Genomic DNA, 12,100 nt, shown 5'->3' with positions numbered 1-12,100 from the left:
TTACGGCTTGTGAATCAGCAAACGTTGTTTTAACTCTTTGTTTTAATAAATTTGAAATTATTATTATTTAGATTAGGATTTTGTGATATATCAGAGCCAATATGTACTAAAACTCAGAGTTGCTGCGGCAAAATTAACAGGTGTGTGTGTGTGTGTGTCACTACTGTTTTGAATAGGCTATATAGACTATATATCTCTAGACAACCATACTAACATCTACCTCCAAATTATTTTATAAGTCCAACAATATATACATATAGCGGAAGTGAACATAATAGATTGATTGAATAATCACATATAACCGGAAAGAATCACCTCAGGAGCGCGCAGGAGGAACGAGAACGAGGGCAGGAGGCGGTGGGCGGTTCCCGGAACAATTTTTCTCCGACATAATACCGAAAGTTTAATATTCAGAATGAAATTAAAGAGACAGTGAGGCATTACTAACTTTAAATTGTATTGGCTTAAACCGAATTACACGCTTATTAAGTGAATTTAAAAGTTCGGAAAGTTTCTCAGCCAACGAGAGGGGCTTTACCTCGCTCCTGCCGAGTTGTAATTAATAATTATGCCGTTAAAAGTATTAATACCGGAACGTTTCGTTTATTTTTGTAATGGCTACGGGCCCGGTCGCTAGGCGAGGTGCTTAAAGAAGCCGGGTGTTCGTCTCTTTCGATTAATTTTCAAGTTTTTAGGGTGTAGGCTGGTTTAAAATTAAACTGTTTTTGTAACAGAGTCATGTTTAGTTTAAAAACGTTAATTTCCTTTACGGTATAGCTCCAGATTGTTACATTTTCATCTCTAAATTAGCTTTTCAATAAAACGAATTTATTGTATGTTATTATAATAGATCAATTGAAAAGTCCCAGGCCTACCATAGTAAAATACATTTTTTTGACAAACTTATTTTTATTTAACATAATTTCCTTCAAGACTGATACACTGATTATTGTGATCCTCCATCTTTTCGATACCATTTTTGAAGAATGAGATGTCCTTTGCTGCAAAATAGGCCTCAGTTTCGGCGATCACCTCTTCGATCATTTCTTCCCAGTGAGCATTCTTTTTGGATCTGAGAACAGGAAATAGTCGCATTCTTTTTCTACAATTGCGGTCGTTTCTCAGTAATTTCTTCCTTTAAACGGTCTAATAGCGCTATGTAATAGTCGCTGTTGATGGTTCTTCCTTTTCCCAGGTAGTCAATAAAAATTATTTCATGCGCATCCCAAAATACAGACGCCATAACCTTACCAACCGACTGTTGCGTTACCCACGCTTTGGAACGGGTTCATCGTGTGCAGTCCACTCGGATGACTGTCGATTGGACTTCAGAGTGAAATGATGGAACCATGTTTCATCCATTGTCATATCTCGACGAAAAAACTCGAGTTTATTACGCTTGATCATCTTCAAACGCTGCTCCGATTCATCAACTCGTCGTTGTTTTTGGTTAAAAGTGAGCTCGCGCGGCAACCACTTTATATAGAGCTTTCTCATACCCAAATATTCGTGAATGATATGAAGTACATATTCAGCTGATATCCCTAGAGTGTCTACTATTTCATTAAATTTCAATTTATGCTCATTCAAAATCTTTCTGCGGATTTTTTTTAAGTTTTCATCGGTAACAACCTACCAATCCTTGATGGTTGATTTTCCTTTGACACTGTCCAAAAGACGGCATCAAGCCAAGTTTTTGCTTCAACTGTATTTTCTCCGTTCAAAAAGCAATATTTTAACAAGACGCGAAATTCCTTTTTATCCATTTTTTGTTCAGAATAATAAAAGTTGCTTCACTTAAAATGCCATAATTCACTAACTAATGATCCGATAGCTGTCAAATTTATACACGCATCTTTCAAGGGTTAGGGCTAACTAAAAACATATGGATTTAATTTTAGTAGCGGCATCTATGTATCAGTCCGGGGACTTCTCAACTGATCTGTTAGTTTGTTTAAATTATACTTCCCTGTTTTACATGTTATATAATTATAATTTGCGATGTTTTAAAATTAAAATGTAAGTATTCTACGATAGACACTTTGAGCTTAACATCTATAGTTTACGAAACGTCGCAGTGTTGCCGCACTAAACTTTGACCTGATATATAACAACATTCTAATATAAACTCAATAATGAAACAAAAATACAATTTATTTTAATATTATAGTAATTCTAATGCCTATCGAAAGACCTAAACTACAGTTAATTGAGCAGCCATAATAATTTGTAGGTTAGAGTTAAATTATTATATTTACATTACTCCTTTCCAAACCATCCATGGCATCCCCTGGAGTCCTGGTCCAACTAGTTAATAATTGTTCGTCTATGCTATATCTTATTTTCATTATAGAACATATTTACCCATTTATTATTAGTTCTTGTTCATTTTGCTGCTGCGTTACCTTGTCAAATCTGATTTCAATGTATTTCTCCTTAGTTTCTTCTGTTGCTACCTGCCTATTTTTTCCCTCGCGTATTTATAATATCTTCTAAACAATCGGTTCATATTTCACTGCTGTGTCATTCTCCTCAGAAAGGTTAAAATCTATATAAGCTTTTCAATTTTTCGTACAAACCTTACCTTAATTATACTTAACACAACGAAGAACCAGAGTATATAAAGGCAAAAATGTTCATATTAGCTACCTTAAGCAAAAAAACAGAACGGGAATACAGTCCTGACTTTAATATACTGTCTAAATACTCGTACCTTCATCCAAGTTGGTGTAAATATTACCACTATATAACAGCTCTACTGTATATGGATTAAATTAAGTTTACATAGGCTTTATTAAACCATAATCTTTGTCTATGTGATGAACTTGAGTTAATATACAGCATAATTAAACTGTTGGAGTCAGTGGAGGTCTCCTAAGATAGATACAGTATTTTCATAATTATTGATAAAATGTAAATCCAAGAATATACTGCATCAATATATTAAATAGTATTTATTAAAGATATTCGTCCCAAAAATCTATAGTTTTATCGGTTACAAGAACGATAAAATAAATGATGAGATGACTTCTAAACTGTTCATGTTAAAATGTCATGTTATTCCAACCAAACAGCCTTTGTTGTGAGAAATAGACAGAAAACATTAAAGGTACTGTTGAATGGAAGCACTAGCTTTTAATTCTTCACCAGCTATAAATGGTACTTTATAAAAAACACACATTGATGATCAAACAATTTAATCGCTCAACTACAGTAATTGATGTAAAAACCCATAAAATTGTTTTGAAAATCGCAAAATAAATTTGTGTATGACAACGAGCGCCGTAGTATCTTTACAAATTCAAAGCCGTGACAATGAAAGTCATCAAGTACTCTGTGACAATACACTGATAAAGATTCATTATCATTGCTGTATGATTTATAAGTTTTGATGTCGCTTCTTAAAACTGTTGACAAATAAGGTTATAATGAAGAAAAAATCTAAAAAAAATATTACCAAGCATCAGTGTCAGGTCTTAAACTTCATATATTTAATTACTTTTATTTTTAGTGAATAAATACTGGTCACTCCTTTGCTACGATAACATTGTATTATATCCATAATTTTATTTTTATATAAAAGAACTTATTTTCATTTAGTAAAGTCCAACTTGAGATCAAAGGCAAAGTTAGCCAGAATAGTTAACATAACCGAAACTGCAATAGTATCGGTTAGGCTTTGATGGCACCTGCAAAGTGAATTTCAATAATTGTAATTGCATATTATATACTAATGGAATACTTAAGATATAATTAATATTATTAGTAGGCGATGATACTATAATTATTTATGATATATATATATATATATATATATATATATATAGATATATATAGATATATATATATATATATATATATATATATATATATATATATATATATATATATATATATATATATATATATATATATATATATATATATATATATATTATATATTCAACTGTACATAGTGTTGGCTAACTTTCTCTTTTATTAATTTGTATTAGTCCAGAAAAGCTAAAAAAAGCCAGAAAAGCATATAATATATTAATTAAATTATCAATGATTTTAATGCTAAACAAGAAGATGTAATTGTGTTCTGTGTATATTTAAAACTTTTAGAAATATTGATAAAAATATCTGGTCACCTATAATTAGTTTGGTACCATTAATTTTGCTTTTTTCTTATTGCCTTGTAACGAAAAAAGATATTTAAAAGATATTATAAAGATAAGATAATTTTAGATCATGAACACTCTAATAATAAATCACCATAATATTAAATGATTAATAAAATGGCATAGTTATATAGTTTTGGTGTATGTTTGAGATTTTAAAAAATTTCGGAAATATTATTGCTAGTTTGGCTGGATGCCTAATAAACACATTTTGCTTATATAATAAAAACTATCCATCTTACCTGCAAAATAATGTTATTTTAGTTGTTCTTATCACAATATTTATGAATTACAAAAGCTTCCCCTTATTCGGAAACCAAAATTTGTTTGTTAAATTTTCAATATACATATTTGATATGTATCGCAATTTTGAGCTATTTTTAGACTTCTCCTTATAACCCTGGTTTATAGGGAGATATATAAATAAAATGATTGACTACTTATATCAACTCGAATGCTGAAAAATATGCTAAGGTCACATTTCTTCTAACTATGAATGTTTCAAGATAGATTATTTATAAATTATTTTAGCAGAAATTTATTTAAACTTGAATTTCATTCAAAAATTTGTTTTTCGAAAACTATTTCATATACACGGAAAATGGTCTATATGTTTTTTCACCACAATACTTACTATATGTGAAACCTCATTCCAAAACCTATATTTTGCTTAAAAATTGTCAAATAAACCACTCTCAATTTAAATTAATAACATTGCAAAAACCTACAATATATGTGGATTTTTGTAGATATAGATGTACGTTTTCTATACCACATTATTGATATAACAGTTTATATATATGTTAAGGAGGGAAATATACATTGAAATATTTTGAAATAATACATTTTCTTATAGCTGACCAGATATTTTTATCAATATTTCTAAAACTTTTAAATATACACAGAACACATTTACATCTTCTTGTTTAGCATTAAAATTATTGATAATTTAATTAAGATATTATATGTTTTTCTGGCTTTAACAGTAATTTATTAACCTATACTCTTATATAATAATGCATTGTATTCTTTTTGTCATTACAACATTAGGGTGTCGTTGAGAGTTTCATATTTTGTCTATTTGATCCAGGTCTACTTTTGTCAGAAAATTTGATTATTTCAAAGTATCACTGTACAGTGTTCTTACATCTTAGTAAAACGCTGTTTAATTTATTTTTCTCTGATTCTCTGAATTTCACATTCTTCGACTTTTACTCTCAACAAATTCCAGCTACATCTTAGCTACAAAATAAAATATAAATCATTACTAAAATATATTATGTCTAAAATAAATGTCTAATTATTACCAGTTACTAGAGTTTTTGCTACTATTTTTGATAGACAAACGTCACTAATAACTTCCAACACAATAAGAATCATTTTCTTCTCTGTTCTTGTTTTCATTAAATTTCGACATATGTTTATACCTATTCTAGGTCGTTGAAAATGATGTGTTATCAATTTGGCAGCTAAAATTCCCACTATAAATAAATTTGATACTGTTTGAATTGTTGTTATTCCATATTTTGAAACCAATGTATGTTAGACCACCAAGAATATTTTTTTGAATTATTTAATTAATATATTGTTACTAGTCGTTTCCGTGTAACCTACAATTTGTCTTTATTATAACTTAAATCTAGGTATATAACTGGGAAGACCCATCGGGCCTGTCTCATTCTCTTGTGAAATAATGTTTATACATGTTTATACACTACACAACACTACACAAGATCAAATGATTTGATTTTTTTGAGTCTGTGTCCAGTTCTGGTAGTATCCAAAAGTTGCAATATTTCAATATTCATATCAGAATGGAGTCTTTCCTCATGCCCCCTTGCAATTCTCTTGATTTCTTGACTGACTGTAGGTATTTGAAGGTCTCGATGTAGGTAATCAGTCCTATAGTTTACAGTCATATAGTATTAATACCTCTCAGGACTTTGTTCTGAAAAATTTGTATTTTATTTATGTTACTCTTTGCAGAACATCCCCATAATTGAACTCCGTATGTCCATATAGGTTTCAATACTTACTTATATAATCGCAATTTATTATTATGCACTGATAATTGTGATTTTCTTCCAATTAGCCAGCACATTTTCCTATATTTCAATTCCAGTTCTCTCCTTTTCTTCTTTATATGTTCCTTCCAGCGAAGTTTTGTATCAAAACTCATTCCGAGATATTTAGCGTTCTTTCTATATGGAATGATAGTATTATTTAATGTTATGGGTGCTTGTACGGTCTATTTATAAGTGAACTGCACATACACAGATTTACTTTCATTAATTCTTATTTTCCAAGCTTGTGTCCAACTATTTATATTGTCACCTGCCTGTTGTAGTTTTCGTGAGGCCTCTTCACTATTGTCTCCTACAGCTATAATCGCAGTATCATCAGCAAATGTAGCCATCGTAATATTTTCAAAATCACAAGTGTAGAATAAATAAAACATTGGTCCAAGTACACTTCCTTGTTGTACACCTGCTTTAGATTATTTTATTGTAGAGTAAGCTTCTTCTTGTTTGACTCTAAACATTGTGGTTTTAATGTATGATTTTAATAGTTCGAAGAGTTGTTTTGGTAGCATTTTTGTAGTTTATGAATAAGGCCTTCATGCCAAACCTTATCGAAAGCTTGTGCTACATCTAAGAATATAGCTAAGGATAATATAACAATTTCATTATTATTACTACATAATTACTAATGTACCACAAAATCTAAATATTCTACATTTTTTTGTTGTTATGACTTTATAGTTTTGACGACAATATAGTTTACTCTTTTCTATAGTTTATTATATGCAGGAGACTGCGCATGCGCCAAATCCGGAGATGTTGTAGAGTAATGTATGCTTTAAATAGACACATCTATTATTTTTAGTTAGAAGAACATGGTAATGCTATTTCTTTTTTGATATAATATCTTACATAAATATTAAAGAGCTCTATTATTACAAAATCATAATAGATTCTATTTAAATTCTAGTTGCTGAAAGACTTTATATATAACAGTTTTATTTCTATCCCTAGCTATTAGATAAAAACCGTCTAATCTACGAAAATGATCTAATAATTCAGTGCCGCTGTTCATCGACCACATAAATAACAATACCAACGGGTATTATTCTTATTAAATGAAGTAATTAAGGTGATAGCTTTATGTCTGAAGCCTCTTTTATATTTATTAAAGCAGTCAACACCTAATGTTTAGAAGAAATTATTCTGGGCTAAATTTAAGACGTTGTGGCAGTTGACAATGGAATGCTTTTACGTTAATAACTTTGTCGTCGCCATTTCACTTTTTGGACCTCCGAATATTAACCGGAAAATCTTTATAGTTAGCGGGAGTCTAACGTGAATGTTTCTTCGTCAAACAAGCAACTGATTATGTACTAGGATGTTCAGTGACTTCGTGGGCATATGAACTAATTTATAGTTGTACAAATGACTTTTAAAATACAGGGTATAGACAAAATAATGAACGTCATGTAATATACGTCATGTACATCTTGTTTCATATTGGTAACTGCTTTCACCAAGTAGTGTAGGTTGTATTTCAGTGTATTATATATTATATTACGCATAGGTTAAAAAAGGCATCGGTGAGATGTGTCTCAAATGCTGTTTATCTTGTACAAAGCGACAGTATCCACGGTAATGACAGCATAAAAAAATATGGTAAAATATTATGGGTAAAAAGGAATAATGGACGAAATTCAAAGTTAATTAATAGAGATGGAGGAACATTAAAAATGATGTGTGCGGTCAGAGAGCATAAAATAGTGTTGAGAACTTTCCACTGAAATCGACTATCGACTGTTTAGTAATTAACTACTTTTTACTATCCACTGTTTCAGTCGCTATTTTTGTTTCGGCTGAAGACATATAAAATTAACTGCTCCAAGCAATTATCTCCGTCCTTTCCTCTCTCGCAATTTATACAGGAAGGGGTTCGTACATCTTCGTCTGACAACACGACTTGAAATAAACAGTCGAACCGTGCAGTAATTACTATTTTCAGTCGATAGTTTTTTGACTATTGACTGTTTAGACTGTTTTCAGACGATAGCTCTCAACGCCAGTATAAAACTGCCACGGTAAAAGTAAGAACAAAACTCAGTATTGACTTGAATAATCCTGTCCAGTCCTGTTAAGTTGCAAAAGACTTGGCGCAACTATCATAAAACCTGGAAACTTAATGACTGAAAAAATGTGTTATGGTTAATGAATCATTATTTACATTGTTTTCTAGAAATGGCTGGGATTATATTTTGAGAACCCCCAAAGAAGTATACGATCGGAATTGTCTGTTTCCTACAGTCAATCATATCAAGCTCGTTCTATCTTTTATCATCAGTGACACGCAGCTTTTATCATTTTGCTGCAAGTAATAATTGGTCCATACAGACAACAGAAAAGGTTCAGTGTTGTCAGAATAGCATCAAATATTGTCTTTAGCAGAAAATCTCCAGGCCACAACATAATTGAGCAGTCCTGGAAAATTTTAGACTGGAAAGTAAGGAGTAGATTTCCATCTGCCACATTACTGAAACAAAAGGTGGATGTGTTGGTACAAGAAAGAGACCATATTGGGGTAATAACAATTCAAACTATTCCTTTTCCTCTAATTCTTACCATTCCTCGAAGAAATGCATCTGTTTTAAAAGCAAATTATCGCTGAACACCTTACTAATAAATGACTGTTGTATTGAACATTTCATTGTCCATCGTTAGTAATTTCGTTGAAACTTAACACACTCATTTCAACGATCCAAAAGGCAAAACAAATAGAAAAATAGCAATTATTACTTTTTGGACAGATATTCCCCATAAATTATTTCTGCAAGGCGTGAATGGAGACAAAAGTAAGACGAAGCTAAATCAGGTGAATAAGTTGGATTAAGAGTAGTTAAGTATGAGAGAGCTGATGTAAAATTACTTTCTATTCTATATACCGTGAATTTCGTCGCAAATTATTTTATTTGGTTGGCCCAAAAGTTTATTATAATAACCTGAATTTATTGTCTTAGAAGTTTGGTGGTAATCCATGCCAAAGAGCTGTTTTTTGATACAATATACTAATATCTATTTTTTGTGTTCTTGGTTTTTATGCTGAATGCATTATTCGTCCCTCTTCACTAAATCCTTAAATTTTAAGAAAATATAGTATGCAAATAGATTTCTTACTAAATTTTCTTAGGTGTTATAGATAAAATAATGAATCCAAAATAATGTAATTAATATATCATACGCCTGTAATGTTCCTTCTAAAGATAAAGATTAATTCCGACTAAAAAGATCCAATAAAAAAATGTCCCCGAGGAAAATAACTCAAGGTTTAAAAGCATCCCAACAGGTATTTTATTGCCCGTATTTATTTTACCTCCCTCCTAATTTGTCAAAATATTTTTGTGACTCTCCCTCATCCATAAATTACGCGATCCGGATGCAAATTGTTACGGATGAGTGAAAATAAAAAAGTGTAATAATTGCCAGCAGACTTGTTCGCCATTGCTGCTGCTGTTGCTGGTTCATTTTTTTTTTCGTGTTGCTTGGGTTTTACGGTTTTTATTTTAGTCTTTCCTTTCTCAAGCTTTATGGCTGTCATATGGTCAGTATATGTGTAGAGCAATACGTGATGAAGTGAGAACACTTGTACGCCTCAGACTATAATAACATCATAGAATGAAATATGGGAAATGTACATAAAACTTGCGATAAAATTTACGGCAATATATTTAGTTTGTCAGGTACCAGGTTGAAAATATTGCTTAATAGCCATCAAGAGAATTAAAACAGTAACACTCGTAAATATATTTTTTATTGGAAATATTAACTCTAGTGTATTAATTTTCTTGAATTTTGAACATTTTTTAGTCAGTATCACTATTTTTTGTATTATTTAAGGAAAAACAAATCTGTTCGTGTTGTTATAGACATCTTAATGTATACATCGATAAAATACTTCTAAAGTAGTGAATAGAGATACAGTTTACGTCCCAAACTGGCTTTTTAGAATTAAAAACGGTATGTGTGTGGGAATTAAGGTAATATTTTATCAACTAACTTATATCTGCTACATTCGCAGATTATAAATACATTACTATTAGCATTTGATAAGGAGCAATAAAGTAATGTTAAAATTAACTTAACCTATGAAGGACTCGGAATGCAAGCAACACAGATACAAATAGGACGGTGAAAATAAAGATGTGTTTTAGCTAATGGTATACATGGCTCAAGAGAGTCAACATTTGATATATTCCGTAAAACTGCTTTATAAAAACAGTCAGAGTCTATATAACCACTTTAAGACTATTTAATATAAACTGATGGTTACCGGAAGGAAACAGTTTTAAGAAAGAATTAGTGCATTTGAACAATATAACTTGTACTCTTTTACATTTTTTGGTACATAGAGTGTTTCATCCACAATGTAATAACAAATCAAAATTGAACAATTTAAAATAGACTTATGATTCAAAGATTGGCCCTTTTTTATTATAAGAATACTGAGTGAGTTTTAGTTTTCTTTCATGAAAACGAATAACTAAAACTAAATAAACTAACGTATTGATGAAAGCATTTATTATATCTACTAATTTTACTTTCTTATTTTTCAGGTAATATACGAGTTCGTCGTTAGGAAACCACATGATTTTGGTGACTTCCTTGGATCAACTACCTTCCACTATCTTTCTAGACTTAGAAGACGTAACATCAAGTTAATAGGGAAGTAGAGTAGAACTTGTTTAACCGAATGTTGAATTTTTTTATTTTAAATTTAATCCTTTTCTCTTGGATTGGATAAAACTAACTTGACATAAAATATTCTTAGTATAATATTAATTTATATAATTAATTTATTACAGGACAATTGAAAAGTCCCCGATCTGACACATAGATGACGCTACTAAAATGAACTCCATTTGTTTTTTAGTTAGCTCTAACTCTCAAAAAGTTCGTTTATAAATTTGACAGCTCTCCGATCATTAGTTTGTGAATTATAGCATTTTGAGTAAAGCAACTTATACAACAATAGCAGACACTCCAAAGATCAACTGAACGTGTACATCATATCATTTACGAATATTTGGATATGATAAAGCTGTGGGCAAAGTTGGTGCCGCGCGAGCTCACTTTTGACCAAAAACAACGATGAATTCATTATTCGCAGCAGTCTTTGAAGATAATCAAACGTAATAAACCAAGTTTTTGCATCGATATGTGACAATGGATGAAACATGGTTCCATTATTTTACTCCGAAGTCCAATCGACAGTCATCCGAGTGGACTGCACACGATGAACCCGCTCCAAAGGGTGGAAAAACGCAACAGTCGGCTGGCAAGTTTATGGCGTGTGTATTTTAGGATGCGCATGGAATAATTTTCATTGACTACCTTGAAAAGGGAAGGACCATCAACAGCGACAATTACAACGTTATTGAATCGTTTGAAGGGCGAAATCGCCGAAAAACGCTGTGTTTCAAGAAAGAGAAAGTGCTGCTTCACCAAGACAATGCACCGTGTTACAAGTCAGTGAAAACGATAGCACCACCCTCAGCGACTATTTTCTGTTCCCAGATCTCAAAATGATGCTCACTGGGAAGAAGTTCTCGTCAAATGAAGAGGTGATCGCCGAAACTAAGGCCTATTTTGAATCAAAAGACAAATCGTACTACAAAAATAGTATCGAAAAGTTATAGAGTAGCTATATTCAGTGTATCACCCTCGAAGCATTGCAAGCAATGGTAAGTTAAACATCCTTAATCTAGCTAACTTGGGTTGTTTATTCCAAGGAAAACTATATCTGGTTTTTTATTTCCGCACTTATAGTGGATACACAATACTCTTGAGAATGAAGGTGAATTTTAATCAAACAATAGTGATTATATTTAAGACCCAGAAATAGCGTCATAAACAAACTGAAAC

The 12,100-nt window shown here is 31.2% G+C and overlaps 1 long non-coding RNA gene across 1 annotated transcript in view; it reads left to right on the top strand.

The window, feature by feature from the left end:
- LOC143193761 (uncharacterized) overlaps positions 1 to 12,100 on the top strand; it is a 539,327-nt gene that overhangs the window by 359,784 nt on the left and 167,443 nt on the right. The gene's annotated exons all lie outside the window — the stretch shown is intronic.

The sequence above is a fragment of the Rhynchophorus ferrugineus genome, unplaced genomic scaffold, assembly GCF_030347505.1.
Source record: "Rhynchophorus ferrugineus isolate W39M unplaced genomic scaffold, kcgeb_rfMv2 rfM3, whole genome shotgun sequence".
NCBI lineage: Eukaryota > Metazoa > Arthropoda > Insecta > Coleoptera > Curculionidae > Rhynchophorus > Rhynchophorus ferrugineus.
The sequence above is the reverse complement of the archived record's forward strand: the minus strand, read 5'-3'. Positions and strand labels throughout refer to the sequence as shown.